The 26,889-nt window shown below is 37.6% G+C and overlaps 1 long non-coding RNA gene across 3 annotated transcripts in view; it reads right to left on the reverse strand.

The window, feature by feature from the left end:
- Window positions 1–26,889, reverse strand: part of LOC117801006 — a 43,642-nt gene that overhangs the window by 5,548 nt on the left and 11,205 nt on the right. For 2 of the 3 annotated variants that reach the window (XR_004623295.1, XR_004623293.1), the window contains 2 exons: window positions 15,557–15,630; window positions 13,753–14,417 (listed from right to left, as the gene is read on the reverse strand). The exons of the other annotated variant lie outside the window; for it this stretch is intronic. This is a non-coding gene — a long non-coding RNA (uncharacterized LOC117801006). Of the gene's footprint in view, window positions 1–13,752; window positions 14,418–15,556; window positions 15,631–26,889 lie in introns of those variants that run through there. 3 annotated transcript variants of the gene reach the window in all.

A 26,889-nucleotide genomic window follows, 5' to 3' on the forward strand; every position in this document is an offset into this window, starting at 1 on the left:
CATTTAAACATCTAAAATTTCACTAACCCCAAAATGATTGTAGTTGCACTTAATTTATTATCTATCCAACCTCTAGTGCTTACCTTCCAACTTTTTGGGCCCCTCTGACACCCAGTTAAGACTGCATTGCTCGCCATGCCGCCACCAACATCCACTCACCTACTCCCCCAATTGCACTCAGTCTCTCCACTAGGGTCCTCCTGACTGGCCTCTCCCACCACCACCTGGGACCCCCCATAACATAAATCTTCGTTTCACTCAAAGGAACAACCCCCTTCTGAACATCCTCCTACATCTCGGCATTTGAGACTATTGAGTTGCTTGTCCAAGGAAGAGAGGATTCCTGCCTAGGTTCTCAAGGAGCTGATTCTCTGTATTTTGAGCATCAGAATACATGCAGCACTATAATATAGACTGTGGTCCTCAAAGACTTACTGTTTTCTAAGAACACAGATACACATGAGACAACTTTAATTCAAATGCTATTGAGATAAATATAAGAAATCAATGCTTTGACACATTCTGTCTGCTCTCTGACAGCCTCGTTTCCTTCTGTCATTTCCTTCTTTTCTCTATTTCTGTTGCCTCTGTTCTTTTTGAAGTCTCATTTGACCTGGGCTTTGAAACATATGAAGAATGTTCATAGACCTGAAATGGAGCGAGAACATCCCAAATTTGAAGAGGCAAGGAAGCGTAGATAGAAAGGTGCTCTAGTTTAGGGATTAGGGTCTGGAGTCAGTGAGATCTGGGTTCTAATTCTGGTCCTGGCACTAACTAGTTGTGTAACCTTGGAAAATCTGCTTAACCTCTCTGACCCCAAGTTTCTTTAACCATATGAGGGCCATAATACAATCACCTATCTTACCATTTTTAGTATTGAGATTGACCACTGAAAGGACTTAGCACAATACCTAGCGCATTTTTCATACCCAAAATATGCTGAATGGTGAGTAGACAGTTAGGTGAATAACATTAACTGAGGGAGCCAAGCACTGTGCTCGGTCCCTTCCATATACTGTCTCACTTTATTCCTCCCACAGTGAGGAATCCAAGGGTTAGGGAGGTTAAGTATCATGTTCAATGTCACACAGGCAAGTTACAGAGCTCTTCAGCCTCTTAAACCTGCACCCATAATAATGCTTCCCTATTACTCTCCAAAGATGTCACTCATGGAAACCTTGAAAGCCAGACCGAGAAGTCTCTACTCAGTTCTCTAGACATCAGAACGCACTATGTATTTCTTGGTGAGAAGCAATGTACAGCTAAGCTTCAGAAGGTGTGTCTGGCATTCACATGAAGGGCTGGGTGAGAAGGACCAGTCAGGAAGCTATTGCACTCGGCTAAGCAGGAAGTAAAGCTCTGACTAAAGCCATAGTAGTCAAGGGTGGAAGGAAAGATAGGAGACGTGATGGAGGAAGGGCCTGAGCAACATACAGTGGGGAGATAAAAGATGGTACAATGCAGCATAAGAAAAATATGGAAAAAGGTGGAGAACCACTTTTCCAGAACAGCAACTCCCCTTCTTCTCCATTCAGAAGCTCTTTGAAATCCTGCCTCCTATAAGAGGTCTCTGCAGACAGTTAGGATGGACACTTCTGAGGTAAGTGGAATGGGGAAAAGATAGCTCTCTAGTAAATGGGCTTCTTTGAAGGATTTTTGTAGTTGATGTTAGCACCAGAAAGTAAGGAATCCTTGCAAGTTGGTTCTAGAGCTCATTAGTGCCACCTGCCATTCTGGAAAGCTCAAAAGAAGAGAATACCAATGATATAACTGATCAGCTCTTCTCACACTTCAAGCGTGAAATAATGTGTGTGACAGTGCTTCAAATACTAGAAAGTGTTATTCTAACATGACGTCCAGAAACGTTTCTGAGGCACACGAGACAGACAAAATATAGCCTGGCACGGGTCTCCATGGAATGGACTAATTGACTGGCTGATTATGACCCAAATCAGGTTTACCTGATTTCAACTCTTTTCCCATTAGTGTTCCCCTAAGATATTTATTCTTTCCAATATATCAGATTTAAAATATCAAGTCTGGTGCCAAGTATTAAGATATTCACATTAAAACCACTGGCTTAAAGTTTAATTGTATTGATCTGATTTTTAGAGGCAGCACTCACAAAAAATATTAACTATGCTATGCTGCAATGCAACATTGATTCAAATTGGTATTGAACATAAAACCCACCCTGCAATAATGCAATCCGTAAACCCACGGAGACAAAGACAAGCATCATCCAGGCTGATTCTCACCTTCTCCCCTGCTGATTCTCTCTCCCTCTCTCTCTCTCTCTCTCTCTCACTATCTCTGTAATCATCTGCTAAGGGGCCCTCAAGCAGTGGGGCGGGGGGTGCGTCACAGGCTGAGAAGCTGAGGAGTCAATCTGGACAGGAAAGCATCATTGACTTCTGACAGATCATCCGAGACAGGCTGGAGTCACAGAAAGTATGCAAGCCTAGGAAACAAACAAAAACAAATACATGCATCTTCAGGTTTGGTTGGTGGCATTAGCTTAGCTGAATAACTACAAGCAAATCACGTATGTGTACCTCAAATTTGAATGACCAAAAAGATGAGATGATGATCTGACCTGCCCACATCCACCAAGTGGACAGAACTAAGTTTTGGAGCCAGACAGAGTAGGGTTCAAACCCAGGATCCTGCTCTTGCCTTCTGTAAAAGGCTGAACAAATCACACTGCTAGCCCATATTTCCTCCTGAAATTGGGAGAAAGAATTCTCACCTCATCAGCACCACAGTGAGAATTAAGTGAGATAATGTGGTAAATGCACTTTGTATAGAAGATATTCGATAAATGTCCTTTTCCTTCCTTCCTATTTTAAAGGGTTGTTATGGGAATCCAATTATGGTAGAAATGAATATACTTGAAAAAAATTTTAAAGATCTATGCAAGTGTAAAGCATTATTATTATGATCCTTCAATTCAATTTTCTCCTCTTATCCAGAGACTGGTGTTCTTTAAAAAAAAAATGGTTTGTGGATAAAAGACAAGCTAAGAGGAATAGAGTTTAAAAACTAATGCAGACAGTGGAAAGCTAATGTTTCTTCATTCGTTTCCAGTTTTGTGGTACTTGGTAAGTCAGCAAATAAAACCAATCAGTTCCAATTAACTTTCCTGGAAGTGAGAAGCCAAAAATAAAAGAGCAAGTTATATATGTATTTTTTAAAATATTCTCAGTGTTGAAAAAACCACTGAAGCCTAGTATAGTAAAAATAATACTAACATGCAATACTAACATGCAATGACATTACTAACAAAACGCTAACTGCTACCTGAAACAACACTCGTAAGACCCTCCAGTAATTGGGAAAGAGCAAGATCTCTGGGTTCCTGTTGGTATTGCCCACAGTTTACCCTCATCTAGTTGTGATTTGCAGGAACCCTCTAAGAAGTGCAGCTTCGTGGTTACCAAAAAGAAGTGGGTTTCTAAGGGCTGCACCCAAAGATGGTCAATAATGAAACCTCCAAAAATAGCAATAAAAAGCAGGGAATTCAATTTATGACTTCAAGCTAATGATGTGAAGTTATCAGCCAATGAGGATGGCTGGCGTATCAGCCTACACCAGAAATAGTCTCAGGCGTGCCACCCGTAGAATGAGTGGCGGAAGGACTATTATAAAGACAAAGACACACCCTCCAGGGCAACACCCACATTTAGACACGACCCTGGGAGTGCAGGGATACACACTGGAAGTCAGGGGCAGAATTTAACTTCAGAAGAGACATTTCAAGACTCAAGTTTCAAGACACAATTAGTCCATTTCTTGTGTAAAAAAAAATTACTCTTTCTCCATATGCCTTTAAAAATAGAATTCTTCAGGATTGTCTCCATAGAAGCTTAGTTACACAGGCAGATCGTTGAGAGAACTGCTCACTCCCATGGCACTGCATTCTTCATTGAAAACATGGAAGGAACTAGCATGTGTCTACCTTTTAAAAGTGCTGAAATACAGAAAACCCTGTAAATGGTCATTTTAAGCTTAAAGTCCAAATGTTTCTTCCTTTCTATCAGCTTTCCCTACCAATCTCTCCTCTTTATCCACAAATACTATTTTATTTCACTGAGGGTCCCACTTTTTAAAATCCAAACATACGGGTTAGGTTGCCTCTCTCAATACCCTCACTTGTCAAGTAAGAAATCTATCTTGCACATATCGTTGAGCCTGACGATCCCGTGGCGAAATGTTGTAGCTCCACTGATTTGAAATTATTAATGTTGTAACCAATAAACAAGAGAATACCAGCTGAAAGGGAAGCAAAGCATTGGTAAGCCCCGTTCCAGTTCTGTACATTAAAATTCTCTTCGCTGTGGAGCTTTTTCATCTTTTGAAACTTGGGAAAAGGGTAAGATACATGCTAATTTTTTTTTTTAAGTTCACACCATCTAGCAAAACCATCCAAATCATTTTGGTGTGCAGAGATTTTATTTCTAATCTTTCTGTGCAAAATGCTTTGTTAAATCCTGATGACAACTTTTATGCATAATGCATAAAATAAACTTTGCCAAAATCTAAGGCACTTTTAAAAGCATGTAAACCCCTTTAGAAGCAAAATGACACATTACGGGGCATAGCGTTGCAGTACGCTGGGAAAACCGCACTGCAAGGTTGACGTGAGTATTGTGCTCCATAACATTAACTTCCAAATGTCTAATATGTGTAGTTACCTTGGTTTACTTGCATTCAAAATTACATGCTATTTCTTATGAGATGCTTCATATATTGATGCCTGGTTTATGTACTATATAAATTCAGCTCTGTCTTCAACACTTCTGGGAATCTTCACATTTTAAAAAGACCCGATACTGATTTTACATAACCAAGAAAATCTTGTTACTGACCAAAAAAATAATTTTAAAAATGTGTGTGTGTGTGTCTGTGTGTGAATTAGTATGTCTACACATGCCTCTATCATTTGATAAATGAAATAGGTAACTCCAGTTAAAATCTTATGGCTGTTTTTGCTTATTTAAAACCATAAAAATAGAGACAAGGAAGGAAAAAGACTTAGCATTCAAAAGAAGGTACTATAAATCCTGCCATGCAAGAGCCAAATAAATAAATAAACAAACAAACAAATAAAAATCAGAATAATAACAATGTATCACTAGCCAGTGTCACTAAAATGATTTGTTTTACTCCTCTAATCTTTACCGTATCTAAACTGACTATAATAAATGAATAATTGCTCTGAATACAGAGCAGTTAATTGAAAAACTGCACCAAGTATAAAACCAAGAAATCATAACACAAAATACAAGGTTTCATCAGTGTTTAGGAACTTATCTTTGTCAATACTTTTAAGATTCAGTGTAAATGATATTGTTTACTATCATATATCATAGACCATCATGAATTATGTTAGATGTCCCATGAATATTGATGGTCTTAAGGTACGGGATATTGCATCAACACATATCCAGGTGTGAAATTCTGATGGAGTCTGGCTTCTTCCTGAAAGAAAATGGTGGGATCTAAAAGAGCTTTATCATGAAAGCCGAGTTTCTGAGGGCAGGCCCTATTCAAAAGGCGTGTGCCAATTTGACAAAGAGTGGGCATCGCCCGGAATGGGGAAGATGTGGCATCTAGCTCATAGACAGGGTTGTTTGATTTTTTTTTTCCAAAGTTCCCCTCTGGACATTCCTTGACCATTGTGTGTACCAAACAATTCAAATCCTAAGAGGGGGTGGATATCAGAGTGCAGAAACAAAAACTGCATTGTTGATTTCAAACAGTGTTGTCCTGGGAGAGCACACATTTGTGTAGGCATCCCACAGCAGACAAAATAATTTTAAGAATTAGGTGAATGAAAGCAAGGGCACAAAGACGAGTGGTTAATTATTTGGGCCAGTGAAAAAATGTTCTTCCTGGAAAATCTTTGAAAACCTGTAGCACCTGAATTTGCATGAATGTTGTATTATATGAATATTCCTTTATTGAAAATAAAGCACTTCGGGCTCAGTTCAATAATAACAGCTTACAGGAGAGTAATTGAAGTTATCCAATTCTCTTCCTATTGAAAATGACCTATAGTATATACACACAGAGACACACAAAAAAAAATCTGTCGTGCAATTTTATTGAGACTGAAGTAAAAAGGGATTGGGGTGAGGCACTGTGTGAGCATTTAACGCGCACCAAATGATGATATGGTCAGGGAAAATTATCCCTTTTTCTTCACGTTCCTTTTCCAAATTCTCATCTTGTTCCACCTCCTGCTGAGCTCCTATTGACTTCAAAGTGAGGTCCATGGGGGTCCAGAGCAAGATGAGAATTTGGCCCCGCATGCATAATTTTTGTGCTCTCTTATTCATAACGTACACAATAAGCACCGGATTTGAAAAGACTCTAACAGAGGCTCATAATGGCTCACGGACGATCACGGATCTTCTCGGTATACTAAATGATATCGGCAATTGTGCCAGTGGAAACACTGAAAACTCTGAGGAAAAGACCACGCCAAGTCTTTAGTATTAGCCTCATCTAGTATTATCACTCTAGTTAATAATAACAGTATTTATGTAGTATTAGACTCAGAATCTCAACAGTGTAACTTTCTATAAGACCACATGCGTTTCTGAATTTTTGTAAGAAGGAGGATGTACAGAAAATTTGAAAATCTTCTCACAAGAAACCTTATCACCTCAAGGTGCGAGAAGACGTCATGTAAACCAGCACACCGGGGCAATAACACAGAATGACTGCAATGATGAAGGAAGAACAGGTGGGATAAAGTCACTTTTTAGAATACCGGTAGGGAAGACAAGTTTCTGTATTCCAGGATTGCAGATGACACGGAAGATATCAGAAGGAAAAGTTGAGAAGAGATAACGCTTGAGTGGGGCTGGGAAACATACCAGCAACCTATTCTAGCATTGTGAAAAGAGTAATTTGGGGGGGGTGTAAAATGGGGGGGGAATAACACCAACTCACAACCTGAAGGAATCTGACCATCTTGGGAAGCAAGAGGAATATGATACCTTGATTTTAGTTTCTTATTCAGAAATGAAAGCATTCAGTCATATACAGACAAATGAGGAACAGGTAAAGATAAATCAATCTCCCTAGCACTTATTTTGGTCCATCATTATTTCATCCCATAAAGTTTGTACCTAGGTACGTGGTTAACCTAATATTGCCTCTTATTTTTCACTGTCCTGTCCTTAAAGGATAATTTACCTTCTCAAACATCGATGTCTTACTCTCTACACTGTAGTATCAAAGATAGGCACGACCGTGGAACTACTGAGCACCTCATTTACTTACATAATTTTCAGATATTAATCATTTCAATACTTCTTGATATCCAGGATCCTTAAAACCAATGGATTTCCATCCCACTTGAAATGCATTTGTAACTTAGATGGGCAGTAAAAGTGCTATCCCCTATTTAGAGATAAGGCCTGCAGCTCACAGAAGGTAGTTGACAAAAATTTAAACAGCTTCACAAGTCTATGAAGCACTTTATGGATTGTTTGCAAAGCAGTTTCACATGTTTTATTTCATTATTTCCTCTCAACAACACCATAGGTCAGTTGAAGGGAAGAAACTGGAACTCCCAATTTCCAGAATAGCCTCCAATAGACCTCTTTGCCCTAGCAGAGAGGGCACTTTATTGAGAATTAGATATATTGCTTCTTCAGCCCTTTACTTTCTTTTAGCAGATACATTGCATTGTCCCAAGCATGTGACCTTTTTCTCAGCTATTAGCATTGCTATTATCACACATATATGCAAAAGGGGAAAAAATGACAGTAACTCAGAGACACTACTATAGGTGTTGGGGTAATAGTATATATACACCCCAATTTGACTCCTTTGAGATGAACATTGAGTTGACACAATATTATCTGCTTTTCTACCTCTATGACTCAATAATGCACGGCTCTGGTAATTGACCGGGGAAAACAAGACCTTCTTGATATCCCCCTGTTTTTTCTTCCTTGATTCACTATTTAAAATGGAATTCATGGATTTGTAGTTCTACGGGTCCCCAGCACCTGACTAAGTGCTTAGTACAGAGTAGGTAATCAATAAATACTTCTGAGGTGAATGAATCAATCGGTGCATATACTGTACAGAAACACCCTTTTAAAATAATTATTTGGGTCATTTGCCTTTAAGAAGTTACTCTCACCTTGAAGCCAATTGAAAATTTTAGGCTGTATGATTTGTTTTCCTGATTGGCCCACTATTGGAGGCATTTAAAGGTGGGCCAGGAGAATTTAAGACAGAGGCATGGAATTATAACCCAGGCTTTTTTGCTGTCTACTGGGAAAGAAGCCTTATCTTAAAGATGCCTTTCCTACTTGTCTTTTTTTCTACTTGTGGTCCGAGAACCCACAACAAAACACAACACACAGGCAAAAATCACATGTAAATGGTTGAAACACATGGCATGCAACTGTCTCACATTCTCACAGCCTTAAGTAGGAGGAGATTATCTTTTTAACGAGGATAATTTTATTTTTCACTAGATATCTATCAAAGGAAAGATTACAACATAGCAGCTGGAACGCTGGAACCTACATAATGTATTGCACATTTTAATCATGTTGGATAAAACACTCTTTCTATGGATATCAATTATACTAATGACTCTTATATAATACTCTCATGTGCCTACGGGATATGTATTGTCACCTCGCTTTTGTCATAAAAATAGTTAGTAGCTCCAGATCCACACGGAAGTAGTTGCTTTCATTTTTATATAATGAATGAGTAACACTGTAAAAAAAGACATTTTATCCCATATTAGTTTAACAGAGTGAAGAGATTTCACATATGACAGCGCTAAATATACTCTTAAGCTGCTAATAAAGCCAGAGCCTGCAGGGAAAAATTCTAATGATGAGCAATGCCAGAAGTCTGTAGTTCTGAAACTAAAGCAAAAATGTTCCACTTAGGTATAATTTCTAAATACCTTAAAAAGGAACAGGGATTTCTAATAATTTCATTTCCAATAAATCTCCTTAGTCAATTTAGAATCATTTTATTTGCAATAAATCTCCTCAGTCAGCCTCAAAGATAAGAACACTTTTTTTTTCTTTTCCCATAGTGCAATGTTATGGAGGAAGCTTCTTTGAATGTGTCCTTAAAATTAATAATGACAACAGAAGGTATGATTCATAGCCACACTACTATATGACTCCTTTTTGTCAACGGAACAAGAATTTCTGCTAGAATGGTTGAAGATTATTCACCTAAAAATAAATAAATGAACACTTGACCAAATTCCTCAGGTTGTGTTTCAGAAATGCCTCAGCTGAGGGTCCATCAGGGTTCCCATTCTTCAGAGTACCTGCTAGCAATGCTAGAGTTAAGGCTTTATGAGAATTTCCATTATAAACTTCTAGTTTCCAGATTTAATAAATCAGTCATAAAAATGTGCTCAAAGCTGAAACTTGGCAAAGCAATTTAAAGAAAAGAGAAAAACTTCTGCCTGGTCATTTTTAAGTTACACAAGTATAAAAAGATACAGCTGGGAAGGAGTCTCAGAAGCATTCCCCTTACAAATAGTTTTGAAGGCATATGATTTTAATTATATAGAAAATTGGTCAAGTGATTGGTCCACAGTATAGTCAGAATATTTGGGGTGGTTTGAAGAAAAAGGTAAAATAATGAAGTTATTTAAATTCCACCTAGAAGCTTTTAGATGTGCATTTTCAATGTCATATTCTCTTCAGTTCACCAGAGTTTTTGAAAAAAAGCACTGGATCATCACTTGCTTCTCCTTTTGTTCAACTAAATATGGTATGCATCTGAAAAGAACTTGGAAAATTCTCTCTAATAAGTACTAGCATTTATAAGGTATGTATACATTTAATTATTTAAGTAGCAAAATAATTATCTGCATTAAGGGAAGTTTCCGGTTTCTCCAATTTTTCTTTACAAAAATCACTTCTAAATTTTGTGGGTTAGCTCATTTAAATATGCCAATAGAGCCATTTGAACACTAAATCTTCTAGTACATATTGAGTGTCTCTTGGATTGTACTAATACAATCAAGTAGAATATTTGTTAGTTTGTTATGTCCTCTGTCCATGTTCAATGGCCACTGGAGGCACTGGTGATTTTGCATCATTGATCTGAACTTAAATACATAAACATCAGGTCTAAGAAGAATTCCATGAGGTGAGAGTCTTTGTAACTTAAATTTCTTCTTTTTCCCCCCAAAATGGAGACATTAATTCCTTGGTATTTACATATGTAATTTTTGACTATTCAAAACTTATTCTGAAGGTTCATGAAGTGGTTATTTTTAAATTTTTCCTCATGTTCATGATGAGATTGGTATGTTAAAAGAATGACTTAGCTAGGAAGTGAGCCTGGCCAGTTGTACGCAATCCTTATCTTGATTTAGCTTCCTTTTCTAATCACTTTTATGTATCCAGTAATAATATCTATGTTTCTTTGTGGGAGAAAAAAATCCTTAAAATAAAGGTAGCTGGTATTGAAAGTGAGTGACATAGACTAGAAGTAATAATAATTAGTCATAAAACAGAGTAGTGTAATATAGTGTCTTTGTAATGGACTGCTTGGATTCAAATCCCAGATTCATTCATTTTCTATTTGTGTGACTCTGAGCACATTATTTATGCTAAAGCTCAATTTTCTCATTTGAGAAAAGGGATGAAAGTAATAATAATGCTTCCTCATAAGTTTTCTGAGAATTAGTGACTTTTAGCACTTCCCAGAGTGTCTGACACAAGATAAGCATCCAATAAACTGTTGTTATTATTATTACCATCACCATCATCATTATCATCAAGGAGGAATTATAGAAGTGGCCCCAAATAACTCCCACCAAAGCATCCCAAGATTTTATAGCTCCCACCCTCTATATCAAATAGCTTTTATCCCATCTCCTGTCTTTAAGTTGCTTTTGACTTCTCTGTGTTCACTCTCATTCAACCCTTTAAAGTCTAACTTTCAAGCACAACAATTTGCCCCCGTTAAATGAAGCCAAGGGTTTTATGTCTACCTACTAGTCAACAGCAGGAATAGTCTGAGACTTTGAAAAAGATTTTAAAATCTTGCTCGTCAAATTGGTATATGACAAAGCTGGCATTCTATGCTAGATGACAGAATCAAGATTATAAGGACCTGACAGACAAAAACAATAGATGAAACTAACATGGTGGTTAAACCACATTTGGAATATCAGATTTAGTTCTGAGCAAGAACAAACTGAATTGCACCCAAAAGTCAATTAGAATGAGAAGAGGATGTGAAAACCCCAAAATCTGAGGAAAGATGGAGATATTTGTAAACACTTATCCCAGATAAAGCCAGGGCAGTTAAAAATATGTTTTCCCAAATATTTGAAAGGCTTTGATTTGGAATAGCTATTGTTCTTATTCTACATATTTCCAAAAAGTTTGACCAGTGGATAGGTAGAAAGGTAGATTAAAAATCAATAAAATGAAAAATTTTTTTCAAACAATTAGAAGTTTCTAAAAGAGATGATTACCTTCAAGAAGTGCTAAGTTCCCAGTTTCCTCACCTTGGTTTTTATATTTTACTTTTATTCTTATTGGGCAAGGCCAGTGACTCAATGTACCTTATATGCTGACCTCTTTTCTGACCTCTGGATCCAAATGTCCACTGGCTTTCCAATAGGTCCCTCAAAGCAGATTCACTATCTGAATACCTCAACACGCCCCTATTCTAGGCCACCTATCTCACTTCGCAGTCAACTAAGATAGAAACAAAGGGTCCAGTTTCTCCCTATTCATCTTGATGATGATGACTACAATGATGATGACTATGGCAAATACTTTCTGATGAGGTTTTACTATCAGAAGTCAATGTGCTAACTCTCTCATACATAACTTCACATAATCTTTATAGTAGTTCTGTAATGTGTGCATTATTATTCTCATTTTATAGGGGAAGCTGAGGTTTTGTGGGTTAAGCAGCAGAACCTGGATTTGTAGTCAAGTGTATCTAACTCTAAAGTCTTTATGATTATCTCCTCGACTATAAGCCTTTCCAAATAGTAATCTGTTCCACCTTAGAAAGTTCCTCATGAAGGCCTTCTCCCTTTTCATCCCCTCCGCAAGTGAGGGAATTCTGGCTCTTCACATGGCTGGTTTCTTCTCTTATCTTTCATGTAGCAGCTTCTGTGTCATCCTAAGAACACCCCCTTCTCCCTACTCTCATGGTACCCTGACTGTAGTGTTCATAATCACCAGTATATATATGTAGCATACACACACACACACACACACACACACAATTTTTTAAAGAAATGAAAGCTCCACGAGGGAGAACTTGCTATCTTGCTCTTCTTTGAATCTCCACCACCAAGAGTATTGACACCTTGCTTGCACTTGATATTTGTTAACTGGTTGATGGGATACACATTTTATCCTCGCCCCTCTTTCCACCACTTGATATGGTTTAATCTCTTATCATCTCATCTAGACAACACTAATTGTCAGGCCTCTTGCTTTCAGTCCATTTTAGCATGAAAACAAATACAGAAAGAACCATGTCTCCTGCTCAAAACTCTTCAATGGCTACTCTTGGACTACAGAATAAGTCAGAACTTCTAAATGTGGCATTGAAAACATGATATTAACACTACATCCGCAGCCTCCGACGTTTCAGCGTACTTCACTACCAGCATTGTGTGAACAAGCCGTATAACATCATGTCCTTGCGTCCCTTTATGCTGCTCTGCCCCAGAGACCCTTTTTTACCTCTCCAGGAAAAAAAGAAAAAATTCTTTAGGAATCACCTCTTCTGCAAGGGTTTTTCTGGCTCCATCTTCCAGAGAAAAGTTAGACATTCCCCTACCTCCATCTGTTTCCATTGCATTTTGCCCATTATTTTCTATAGTATTTATGGAACTGTATTACAGTTAATCATGTACTTCACTTGTGTTGCCAACTAGAGTTAAGATTACAGTGCAGTCATATAATAGTTGCTTAACAAATGACTATATTTTGAATAAAAGAGAAAGTTGAGCTAAATGATTTCCCATGTCCTTTCATAGTTAATATTTTATGTATCTTTACTGGTTTTGTTATTTTTAAATTGGAAACCATTTTGGTAGCCCATGGAAAATTCTTTTAAATTTTGATCCATGTCTACTCATTAAAGGCGTTAACTTTAAAGAAAACATCTATAGTGCCAAAAGCAGGGAAGAAATCCAGATACAGAAATTCTTGAGTTTTTTACTGTTAACTTCAATTCCGCAATTACATTTTTGTTTAAATTAAAAATCTCCTTATACATTTCCAGTGAAAATGTAAATGGACAAATATTTTGGGAGGTCAAGTGGGCACTATGTATTAAGAGCACTATAAATGTTTATGGCCTTTGACCCAGCCTTTGAAATCTAAGAAATAATAAACTAGGAAGAATAAAGTTACAAAATCAATTGTATTATTAATTTGTTATTGTATTATATATGATTTTATTGTCATACCCAAATAAAATTGGAAACAAAGTTTAATAACAAGAAAACAAAGAATAGTTAAGTAGATTAGAGTGCATCGATACAATTAGAATATATTTTTAATTAAGAACAAGAAAAAAATAGTTGTAATGATATGAAAAAGTAGCAACTAGTGTTTACCATATAATCCCAAATATATACATATGTATGCATATATGCATACATATACAGACGTATACTTGTGTGTGAGATAAAAAGTGGTAGAGGAAGAACATTAACATATAATCTCCAGGTGATGAGACTATGCACAATGATAATTTTCTTCTTTATTTATTATTTATGTATTTATTTTTCTTCTTTCTATATTTTCCAACTCAACAAAAATGAATATATATTTCTTACATGTGGGATTTTAAAAATCTGGCACCAGGACAATCTAAACACTTTCAACTATGTAGAATCCTCCCTATATTGAAGCAAACAGTACACTTTAAGCTTTGTTTCAAACAAACATTCCCTCCACACAAAGTACCTTCAATGCAGCATAAGTTATAAAATGTCTTCACAAGTTTTAACCAAATAGCTCAGTAAAAAGTGGTGTAAGGAAGGGAGTAAATCTAAGAAACAAAGAGCATATATAACTTTTGGATAAAGTTGACGTATGAAAGTGATAAATGGTTAACATAATGTACCAAGAAGAGAGGGACATGTGTGGGAGAGATGCCCTAATATATCATATGTACATATTCATATCTAAGTAGAAATGCAAAATATATCCCATCTGTTTTCACCCTCTTTTCATCCTCTTCAGTTCCTCAAACAGCTGGTTGCGCAGCAGTGTACTTTCTTGGCAATCTCTTGTTAGAGGAAGAGAATGGCTTCCGTTATTGCCTTGATGGACCAGAGGTGGTTAATGGGGCCAATCCAAGATGACAGCCACTGTCACAGCGTAAGCACATATTTCCTGGCTTAATGAGTGGTCCTGGGTTGTTAACACAATCTTTAGTTATTATTCCTGCCAGGTACATTTTGTCTACCTTTAGTTATAAAATATTATTAAAGTGTCAGGACACTTGCAACAGATACCTATCTAAAATAAGGTGGTAGAAAGCAAGAGACTCACACAGATTGATCTCACTGTGGTTACAACTTCAGACATACTGCCTCAGTAGTTTGATGTTATTTGGTATCATCACCCAAAGTATCTGCAAGATTGAATCCCATAGAGCTTTTTGAGTTTTGCTATTTCATTCATTTAAAAAATGAGTTCCTTCTGACTCAGGTCAGATGGCCATCTTCTCAATGGTCTCAGGATGTTGTTGGGTAATGACTTTAGTGTCTGTGGGTCAGCGGAATATTCCTTCCATAAGCAATATTCAACAATAATATATTGCAAAGGAAAGAACACTATAGGAATAAGATCTGGGTTTGGGTTCCACCTCTGCTCCTAATCAGTTGTGTGATTTAGGACATGTCATTAAGCTCACTCATCTTCAAATTTAATATCTACATAAGCTAAAAAGGAGTGGAACCCTAGAAATCTATGCTTCCACCCCAGTGGTTCTTAACCAGGCATGACTTTGTGCCCAACCCTTCCTCCTCACTACCTTCTATAGGTCTGTCTATTTAAACAGTTGACCATTTACTTGGTTATTTTCCCTGACCCCGAACTTGGTTATTGTTTCCAACACTCAGCTTGTCAATGGCCTCATCTTATTGCAGCAGTGTGAGAGTTAGAAGACGACATATTCTTTTTGGGATTTCATTGCTAAAAGTGGTAGAGAAGATTCTAAAATAAATGATCATTAATCAAATGTAAAGATTAGGAAATTCCACAAAGTTCTTTTTTTAAAAATTATTTTAAAGGCAGAATTTTATGAGATTAAGGAAAGCCATATATAAAAGATGTTTGTTAATGTGTTCGTTTTTCTTTAACAGGAGAGCAGTGAAAAATCTGTTACACTAATCCATATTGTAGTTTGATGTGTTCTTTGAAACAAACATGGAGAGAAAAATCTGCCTTATCTTTTTTTCTTTAAAATTGCAACAATTTTGAAATCATTCTTGTCACCATAGATCCTCAAGAACTATAGATTCATAATGGAAGTTTCTACCACTCACCTTGAAGATTTCAGCATAGATGCTGTCAAGCTTCAAAGATTTTGTTTTCAGTTGGTTTCTGGTGTTGCCTCACCCTATCAATATGGTGACAGGAGGGTAAGTTTGCCTTAGATAGGAAGCTCCAAGATAGAGTTGCAAACACATATGCAAACACATTCAATAAAAGTCTTAGCTGAATGGGTCTTCTGAAAATCCTTCAATAAACACAAAATGATTTTTTTACATTGATCAGTTTAGATCTCAATGGGTCCTTGAGTGTGAGGACTATAGAAAATTGTGGAAGAACCAAATGAACTTGTATATTATAGGGATCTGAGGAATGTTGGATAGATGTATTCATATTTGACCATCCTACCATTCGTTCTTCATGTCACAGGCTTTCCTTTGAAGCTCTGAGTATATACTTCCATTTCTTTCACTTATAGTTGATGCAATTTTAGAAAGCTCTAAAAGCCTTGTACTAACAGTCAATCAACTCTTAAAGTGCCTCGTCATTCTTGTCAAATCAGCCTTAATGTTTCTTGGCAGAAAATCCAATTGTTTCAATATTGGTGGACTTCAAAGAAACCCCAAGTTAATGCTGAGGAGGATTCTCCATTTTCTAAAAGAAAGACTGGTACAAATGCTTTAACTTGATTTGAGTGTTCAACCTTTAGTCTTTTGACAATATAAATTTTGCTATGCTAGTCTGCTATCATAGACAGAGCACTGGACTTGAGGATCAAAAGATCTGCCTGAATCACAGCTCTGCCATCCAACGGTGGTGGGTCTTTGCATATATTACTTCACATCACTGAGTTTCAGTTACCATTATTGGATAACAACACCTAATTTATGGGGCTATTATTGGCATTAAATGAAAAAATGTGAATGTACTTCGTATATTGCAAATCACTATACAACTGTCAGTTACATTATGATCTCTGCCTTTAAGAATATATTGAATGAATACATAGCAGACTAATCCAAGAGTAGAGGTTGTAGAAAACACATCATTGTGATCCTGTGTATTAATATCATAACAGCAGTCTTTCTCTGGATTACAAATAACCCATTTACATAAAATGTGGAGGAAGAACTAGCTCCTACTACCCAAGAAGGTTATTACCTTTTTTTTTCCTTAATATAAAATGTGTAGCAAGAGGAAGATCTCATGAGCTTCTATTTCTAGAAGGGAAAACTATGGGTACACAGTAAGAAGGGACCTTTGCCAGGAGAGATATCACTGCTGAAGAAAGTGGTTCCCAATATTCAGAAGCAGAGCTCGGATATATATTCTTGTGTAAACAACATTGGGTGTAAGAGGTAGTTGAAATAAGATTTGCCATCACTCTTATATCTCTGGTTTCCAGATCTGTGCTCAAGAAGACTTCACAGACAGCCTCTGAACCCAACCATCACACATGACATTCTCTCTACAGGAAAATGTGGTTTTGATACAAACAAGTCATTTAAATAAACATTTAGAATTCAACTCTGCTCAAAGTTAGAGATTGCTTGAATAATCAATTAAATATAAATTGTGTTTCAAATCTGCCAGGGTTAGATTTCCTGAGAATGGAATCAGGGACTTGCCTGATAGTGAATTCATAACGGTAAACTGCTGCCCATGATGCTCTATTGAGAATCCTGATATCACAGGAACGGTCTCAGCTTGCTTTGGTACAAATCATCTTTACTTGGGTGTTTTCCTATTACCTTATATTGTGCCTATCTAATGAGATAGTGGGGTTTTTAAAAAATTTTATTTATTTATTTATTTATTTATTTATTGGACAGAAAGAATGTGTGCATATGCATGAGGATGTCGGGAGGGGCAAAAGGAGAGGGAGAGAGAATCCCAAGCAGACTCCGCACTGAGCATGGAGCCCAATGTGGGGCTCAATCTCACAGCCCTGAGATCATGACCCGAGCAGAAACCAAGAGACAGATGTTCAATCAACTGTGCCACCCAGGTGCCTCATGAGACAGTGTTTTGATAGAACATTTCACTTGTTTTATTAAGAGAAGGCAGCCAATGGAATTGGCCATTTTCTTCTTCATTGCCAGTGACTCCATCTTAAACCTTAGTGCTCTTCACAACCTGACACAAATATTATTATAAGGAATCCATTTTTTAAATTACTAATAAATTAATGACTATGATCCAGATGATTCTATCATCTCAGCTGTTTCTCTTTATGCTAATTAATAGCTGTGACTCAATCAGTTGTGTGGGGAGGTGCAATAACTCTCATGAGTACATATATTATCGTGTCATATCAGAGTCTGCTTATCGTAGCCCAAAAGACCCAACCTAATTATGTTTTTCCAGAAAAGAAATCATAAATACTGGCATAAATTTTAGCATATATTTTGAAGTGTCCTAAATATGCCAGTTAGTTTGCTAAATATGCCATGGTGCCTTTGTACATTCTGTTCCTTCTGCCTGAAATCCTTCCCTCCTTGCTTCTCAGAGGAACCCTCTCCACTTTCTCTCATAGTGTGTTCAATCCAAGCTAATCTGCATGGTCTTCCATACTCCCTCCAGTCCTGTCCCAGTCCAAACACAATCTCACTTGGTCCATGTGTTACTCTCCCAAAGCACTTTGCACTTAGCTCCACTACCACTTACATTGCCATCCTATAAATACTTGTTTACAGACTGTTTGCTTAGGACAGAGAATATATTGTTCATCTATAGTAACTACAGAATAAAACTATGAATCAAGTAAATAGTCAATCATTCTTTTCTGACATGAGTAAGTGGTATTAAGTGTCAAGTATTGTGGTCGTGGTGTTTAAGCTTCCTGACAGCTTAAGAAGTTTCATAGGGTATTCATTAATCTCGTCTATTTTTTCATCCAGTGAATAATTCAAGATGTATTTGTGGGTTTTGTATATCTGTACATGGACATAAGATGATGAACCCTGCATTATCCATGTCCCCCTACCTTATTTGAATCTTTCACTGGAATCCTGAAGCCATAATTCTACTCTGGTGTTCTGGATGCCTACTTGAGACTCATCTGGGAGTCTGGTTTCCCAAGAATAGGTCAGCAGTAAACCTGAATTTGGTTGGACTCTCAGCAATTCTGCTATTTGTGTAAATTTGAGAATGTTACTTAACCTCTCCAGACCTCACATCTGTAAACTGAGAAAGATACCTATTTCACAGGGCTCTTGTACATAAGGCAATATGAGTAGAACACCCTAGAGAGTGCCTGCATATAAAGGGAATCAGTTAAATCTGCTTGCTTTCCTTGTCTACTCCTGTCCTCGTTCAACAACTAAATGTGATGTAACCATATTGGAGATAATCCTAATGGCCAGTGTAATTCTACCAAGGGAGAAGAAGTGACTATAAAAGTGGAGATTTTTAAAAACATGGATTAAGTCACCTGCATTTGAAAAGGATTTATAATCTCAAATACCTCATTCACTCATTTACTCATTTATTCATTCAAGACTATTCACTAAATGCCTAAGGTCTGGAGAGGTTAAGCATACTTTGAATATAAAGCAGTTAAGACAGACAAGATTTTTTACACACTTTATTTATTCACTTATTTACTTACTTGTTTGTTTACACACAAAAACACCCTATTTCTTATGCCCTAGTGTTTTTTTTTTTTTTGGATAGACCAAGAAGAATAGCAACATTTGCCGACTTCTAAAACAAAGCTAAATAACCAAAATTTGACTACAAAGTGCCTCTCAGCACAGACAATATTTTTTACCCTTATAAAGGGCTTTCCTTCTTCAAACTGAAGAAATCCAATGCTTGAGGTTACACAGAAAGCTGGGAAACAGTTTATATTTTCTAAGCATGAAAGTTTTTTATAGTTTCTTAACTGCGACAAAAGTTTCATGTTGGATTGGTTCCCAATAACATGTTTTTAAGGTTATCACAATGTCTTGCACATAGTGACTGCTCAAGAAACATTTATTGAATTAATGAAGTTTTAAACGAGCCTTTATTTATTTTAGCTCTAAAATGCCTTGGAAGACTTTTCAAGCTCCAAAAAGCCTTAGAAATAGTCATTGAATGCTGACTGAAGAGCAAAGAATGTGAATTTCATGCATTGTGCCAGTTCTTCCGCCTCCACTGGAAAAAACAGACAGGTTGGCTATCTAAATAAACAAAAATTTTTCACAGCTGGTGATTTTTGGTATTTAATTATGAGATGAGAAAGAACTGCTTTTTTTTTTTTACCAGGGAGGAACATGAATTGGTCTCACCCACTGGAATGATGTAGAAAGCATATTATACTGAGAATAAGTGACACAAGAGAAAAAGGATAAAACACCCACCCACTGGTCCATGAGCATACTAAACATCCATTCCATTGAGCTTACTGTGAACTTCCTCCTTTTTGCTTTTATGGAGAGACCTGGGAGCCTTCCTATTTTGTTTTGCTGTAGCTAGGGCGGCTAATAGTGCTTCATTGAGTCTCTCTGCACTTAGGATGCATCTGTATTTCTGCAGGGAGTGAGGCTCTCACTGCATCAGATGATGAAGAATGCCCTTGCTCCAATGCCCACATGGCATTGTGCAATGCTCATTGAGGCAACACTAACTTCATGCTCTGCACTGGAACGATGGTAAAACTGGGGAGCTAGATGTGTACTTAGGATTTCTTAGTTGTTTGATCACATCGATGAAAGGATATGCAATCAATCTCCCCCTAAGACAGTGAGTGGTATTGGCCATAACTCATTACTCCGTCAAGGATTTGGCATTTCAATCGATGGGAAATGATGTGTGATCATTCTAATTTATTATACATCATTTCCCATCAATCGACGAGCTGAAGCCTTGACATAATAAGTACTTACAGACACTGTCAATCATTCCTGGTCCAAATACCTCCCTGTGCTGCCTTTTGGGATATCCTCAAATAGTCATGAAAATGGAATGTGCCCCAAAATCACAAATGCATGATTTCACTCGGCAGAAGACTTTGAGATGACCTCTTACTGGTGGATTCCATCAGCAATTGCTTAAACACTGGACCATCCACCAAGGTAAAGGGTATGAAATTGATGAATACTATGATTAGTTATGATTTTCCTCCCAATATGCCTGAGTGGGATTCAAAAGATGGTGGTATTGCTAGAATCATAGGGGTACACTTCTGTCTTCGAAAAATGCCAATCTTCACCTCAAAAATTTAGTCATCTCAAAAAATTTAGTATTTCCTGAGTGCTTTTTGGAATAAAGTCAAAGCACATTGATTTTCCTGCTTTTTGTCACTGTGGTGAATGACATCACAGGTGAGCAGATCACCAAATAGTATCAAGATAGCAGAGCTCATGAATTACTGGTACTTCTCAATAAGATCCCTCAGCTGTTTTTACTGCCTATACTGTAGCAATGGATGAGAACTGTCTGGTTTGATTAGTTCTATTTGTTTGAAGTTTGATTCTCATGAAAATAAAATAAGGGAAAAAAATTCTCAGGTGCATGCACTAAAGCAAGAGTATTCAAAGTCATGATTTTGGACATTGCAATACAGCATATGGTTTTCATAGTGATTCCGAAAACTGCCTACCTCTTCACCTGAGCATTTTTGATAATTGAAAATATATCACGACACTTTCAATTTCTACTTTTAATATATTTCAGGAACAAAACCATACTCCCATGAGAATTTGTATGCCTAGTAGGGGGATTTTTATTTTTTCACCAGCAGCAAAAGGAGCATTTTCTAAGGAAAAGAGGGTGACGTATTCTCTATAACTGACACACATAGCAACACTTTTGTGAGGACAGAAGGAAAAATGCCGCCTTTTGGCTGGAAAAAGTTACTTTTTTTTTGCCTGTGAATATCTTCTTTCAAATATCTGGGAAAATAACAAGTAAAGCCAAGCTGCAGAGGTCTTTTCATTCTTAATAAAACTTAGAAAGAAAGAAAGAAGAAAGAAAGAAAGAAAGAAAGAAAGAAAGAAAGAAAGAAAGAAAGAAAGAAAGAAGAAAGGAAAGGAAAGGAAAAGAAAAGAAAAGAAAAAGGAAAGAAGAGAAATAAACTCTACCTGATATTTTTACACCATCACATTTGTGGTATCAGCTTCTCTTTTTTTTTTTTTTTTTTAAGGATCCAGCTGTGGATGTCTGATCATTTTGGAGGAAGCCTAGCACAGTGCTTTGTATGCACTGTATGAGTATGATCTGGAAGTCAGTTCAGGAAGTCTAAAAGCAAGTCTAAAACCAAGAAAGTTTGCTCCCACCCTATTCAAAGGCCCATACCCAAGAGATGAAAAAATGACAAACTAATACAATGGATTTTAATAAAATCTTTCTCAATGGATTTCAAAGCATTCATTAGCTCATTCAATCCTCACAATTTGCTTAAGCCAATAACTTTCTAGTCTTGGGGGGAAATGCCCTTCTCATTCCTCCCAGCACCAGGGCTTCCTCTTTGCTTCCTCATCAGCAATCAGTGGGTCTTGGCAGAACCAGGGCTTACTGGGGAGCCAGCTGGCTCCTTTAGCTCTTCATATGCTCTGGGGCTTATCCAGGCTAATGGAGTATCACAGTTCATTATGCACCTTCCTCCTCTACCCCCTGTGAGGAAGCTCCAGTGTATACCAGGTTTGGGGCAGGAGGCATCACTGCCACTGAAGCTGCCAAAAAGAGCTGCCAATATCCTATGGAGGAGCTAAGGGATATCAGTATTTGTAAGAAAATGTGTCCTGACCCCAGAAGAAGGCTAGAAGGCATTCCAAGGATGCAGGAGAATTAGCATCAGCTACTCATTCTACCTTGCTCTCCATCTGCAGGGAAGCAGCAGCCAGCTATGAATCTCTCCCTATGTGCCAAACACATTAAGGCCCTTTACGCATATTAGCTTATCTAGATCTTAAAACAGACCTAAAAACTTGGTACTATTATTATCCCTATTTTTTAGATGAGGAAACAGAAACAGGGATTGCATAGGCAAAATAACTTGCCTGTACTCACATGGCATGTAAAAAAGAGCTGGCATCTCAATAATAAGCCCATCTTCTTACCTGCTATTCAGTACAACCTTTGAGGAAGGAGAGCTGTCCTTCAACTCAAAGACAAAGGCGAAAGCCAGTTAAGAAGGATTTTGTTTTGCAAGGAAAGGAGAATAGCAAAGAACAGAGGTGGGAAATAGCAAGCATCTAAATGATCAAGATAAGCTTCCAAATATGGGACAAAAGTATAAACTAAAAAATTGTAAAGGCATCCTTATGATAATAAGGGTCATCTCTTAAGACATCTCTTTTTTTAATAAATATTTATTTTTAGAAAAGAAAAGATATAAGAATTCAAAAACTCATTTTCAGAAAGAAAAAGATTATAAAAACACCACCTTTTCCCAAAAATGTGAAGCAGAATCAATCAATCACAGTCCAGGCCACTTCGTAAGAAGTGAGGCCACTGCTTTGGAACCTTCACTAACAAAAGAAACAATGCCTAGAGTGAGTGCTCACATGTGAGGTTTGAGTTTGATACGATTTGAAAAGCTTGAGTAATAAACTCCTGAAAAATGGGGTTTAGTAATGAGCAAGCCTTTAACTATATAGACATGTTGCCAGGTACCACTTTAATAAACTATTACAAATGATCGATGCAAAGGTGTTTCCAACAGCTGTTTATGCAATGTGGCTGGAAGAATTCTTCCATAAAGAAGCTGTTAGTGGGAAAATTGGCTATGCATGGTTGTGATGTCAAATCCATACATAACAAACTTTTTCCTGTCAATCAACAATCTTGCCATAAATTAATCCATTTATAACAAGCCTTTTTGAATTGACATCTTCGATGTGAATAATACAAAGGACTCTTTAAGGAAAGTGAACTCAGAATGGCTTTTTGCAACTCTTTAACACATGCAGAGAAGTGGCAAAGCCTTGTGACTTTTAATTTATATTGAAAAAGGCTGGCAGCAGCTCCAAACACCAAAGTAGCTTTCCAAAAGCAGCTGAATACAACAAAACCAGGGAGAACTGTCAGGTTGGGCTTATAGAGGATAAGCAGGTCCTGCTCATATCTAATGATAGAAGCAAATGCTGGTGCATTTCCCTTGACTGTCTTGGACATAAAGATCAAATGTAGATGTGGTTGTTATGTAAACATACTCTTGTTTGCCTTCTGGCCAATGAGGTTTTGTCACAGCAGAACCTCATGCAGGTGAGTGTGCCTGTGTGGTCACTAGCATCACAGTAGACCCATCAGACAGACCCTTAGCTCCTGCTGTCAGATTCTAGTGCTTGGGCTCTTGACCTTGCCTTTCTCTCACGTTGTTATTCAAGCTCAGTTATCTCTGGTTTCTGATGTGGTTTTCCAACAAGCTTAATTCACAAAAATCACAGGGTTGCAAAGAATGCCCACAAGACAGCAGGTGTGTGCTTCTGTGTCCTGGGTAAAGCAACACCTAAGGCAAGAGTTGTGTCCTTAAAGGCAACTAGAGACAGGATGCCATAATCTCTTCAGGGATCCTCAATCCAACATTTCTAACTGCTAAATTTTACCTTCACATAGTACAACAGCCCCTATTACCATCACTAGAGACAAAGAGAAGTTGGCTATTTTTCATGACTAACTTCAACATGCTTCTCCTGGCTAAATAACATTTATTTCTGGAATCAGGGGTTTCTTTCCAAAACTCTTTCAGTGCAACATTCCTGCTGTTTTCAATCCTCTCTTCACCTTTCTATTAAATCAATCTGGTCAAAAAGTCAATATGAATAAATTACTGTAAGCAGGCATGAAAGCCAAAAAAATTTTAACACACCAAGAAGATTCTTGCAATGTATTGGTAGCTTTATATTTTGTTCTCCTGCATTGGATGAGAACTCCACTTTACATTCTTCACAGTTTATCCTTGTAAGTTTGCCCTTGAAAGGAAAAGACCCATCCCGGACCCTACCCAAGGCATTTCTCTTCATAGACGCCCTGCCCTGCCACTCTCTGTTAAAGAAGGTTATTCTGAAATTCGTCTGTTCTTGTTCTGCCACACCGTGGGCAGACTTGTTGAAGTGCCCACCTGCTTTGCCTAGTGGACCTTTCCAGACAGATCCACACAGAGACATAGGCAACCAGTGCCTAGGCCTATTCGTTTCCCAGGTGCCTACTTTTGTTTTTTTTTTTCCTTAAGATTTTATTTATTTATTTGAGAGAGAGAGACAGACAGACAGAGATAGCAAGAGAGAGCATGAGTGGGGAGGAGAGGGAGAAGCCGGCTCCCTGCTGAGCAGGGAACCCGACTTGGGGCTCGATTCCAGGACCCCAGGATCATGACCTGAGCCAAAGGCAGACGCTTAACTGCCCCCACCAGGTGGCTAGTTTTTTCACTGATTTGTACCCTCTCTTCCTCTCCCGTGTCTTCATTTTGTCAAGGGCATATAGAACTCTAAATATGCTCTCCAAAACTCTTTTAGTACCTAAAACATTCCAACTTCAAGTTCACTCAACTAGACCTCACGTGATCTTTACAGCACATGTTCTCAATTCCACCATCAGAGTTGTTGATGAAGATAACCAGGCCTGATCATAGCATAGAGTCTAAGAGACTTCAGGGATTTTAAGATGGAGTATAAAATAGTACATTTTGAAAGACAGTGAAAATCATTCTGGATTATTCCTTCTCTCCTTTGGTCTATCACAATGTGTTTTATACTAAGTAGACTCTCGTATGCTTGTTCAGTGAATGAATGAATGGACAAAGAAATAAAAAAGTTTCTTTGGTCCAATGGAAATCACTTCTCATAGGCAGGAAATCTACATTCCCAAAACCCATTACATGTAGATTTAAGTTTAAATCTACTCAGATTAAGTTTCAGCAAAATATAGACAAATATTTCCATTTAAATATTTCTACCTACCCTAAAGCATTCTTCTAAGGATCTTCAACAATATTCTCATCTTTTAACACAACTATACATAACACCACAGTGCTACCAAAAGCCAAAATGTTTGGATAATCAAAGAGACAGTTGCAGCCCTACCATTCAAAGCAGATAAAGCAAAGCTATACTTATTTTTAAGAAATGCATTTGTCCAAAATGCAGGGAGTATTTTACATATTTAATGTTGAGGGTGTAAGAGCAGGTTCATTCACAGTATTTCAGTTGTTTTTCTGAGGTTATCACCTAAACAAATAGATTGGTGTCAACCTGCTTGAGGCTGACTGTAACCTTCCTCCCATTCTTCCTTCTTTCCTTCAGTATTTACTGAGCTTTTATCATGTGTCAGCACAAGGAGGCCATGTCATCCTGCTCAAACCAAGCGTCCCTAGCTACAGTACTCCAACTAGATCCTAATGGTAGCATCAAAGTGAAATAGCAAGTTACCAGCAAGATTTCTTCTGCTTTCCTTCACAAATATTTATTGAGGCCAGGCACTGTTCTAAGTATCAGGGTTCCATCAGTGTCCAAACACCAAAGACAGGCAAAAATCCCGACCATGATAGGGGCAGATAGATACAAACAACGCCTCCAAATTCTTTATTTCAACATTTTATTTTACTGACTCTGAACTAATTCAGGTAATGGAAAAGATGGAGAAAAAGACAAAGAAAGCATGACCGGAAGAGAAACACAGGCCAGAGGTCAGGAAGATGGGCCTGAGTTATGTTAAGATCAGGATTTCTGCAGTTTCCTACTTTCTGTCTTTCCTGCCATCTTTGATTTTGGATGCCTCATTATCACCCAGCCATGATCATGTTCTCTGTAGAAAGCCTAACATTACGTAACAGACTAAGATTACCATTTGTAGATATTGTTAAAAAGGAGACAGCAGGCCCAAAATGGGGTTCTTGTGCTAAACCCCAAGTCCAGAAATAAGACTGAATACCCAAACTAACTGCAGTTTCAACCCCAAGGAATGCAAACTTTAACAAATCGACATAGAATTACCTTGTCAACACTAGTGAAATAATCTCCCCAGTAGACCCCTTCCATTCCTTAGGAAGGGACCTTGCTGGAAACAATGCACTCTTTGCTAATAGTTTCCTTTTTCCAGCTCCTTTCTGTTTTTAAAACTCTTTCCTTTTCCACAGCTTGGTGGAGCTCCTTTCCACTTGCTAGATGGGATGCTGCCCAATTCATGAATGGTTGAATAAAGCCAATTAGATCTTCAATTTTACTCAGTTGAATTATTGTTATTTAACAATATCCAAGACTTCCCTCCAAATCCCTACAAAATGGAGAGCTTGTTGCCTAGATGGATAGATCAATTGTTATCCTTAAAAATCCATGTATAATGAAGAATAACAACTGTAATCCTAGGTAATTACACAGCTCCACTGCTCTCAAGGTTCCCTTCAGCATTACCACCAGCTCTTCACCAGGGGCAAGTGTCTCCTTTTGCCTGCCTGCATTGT

Source organism: Ailuropoda melanoleuca, chromosome 2 (assembly GCF_002007445.2).
Source record: "Ailuropoda melanoleuca isolate Jingjing chromosome 2, ASM200744v2, whole genome shotgun sequence".
NCBI lineage: Eukaryota > Metazoa > Chordata > Mammalia > Carnivora > Ursidae > Ailuropoda > Ailuropoda melanoleuca.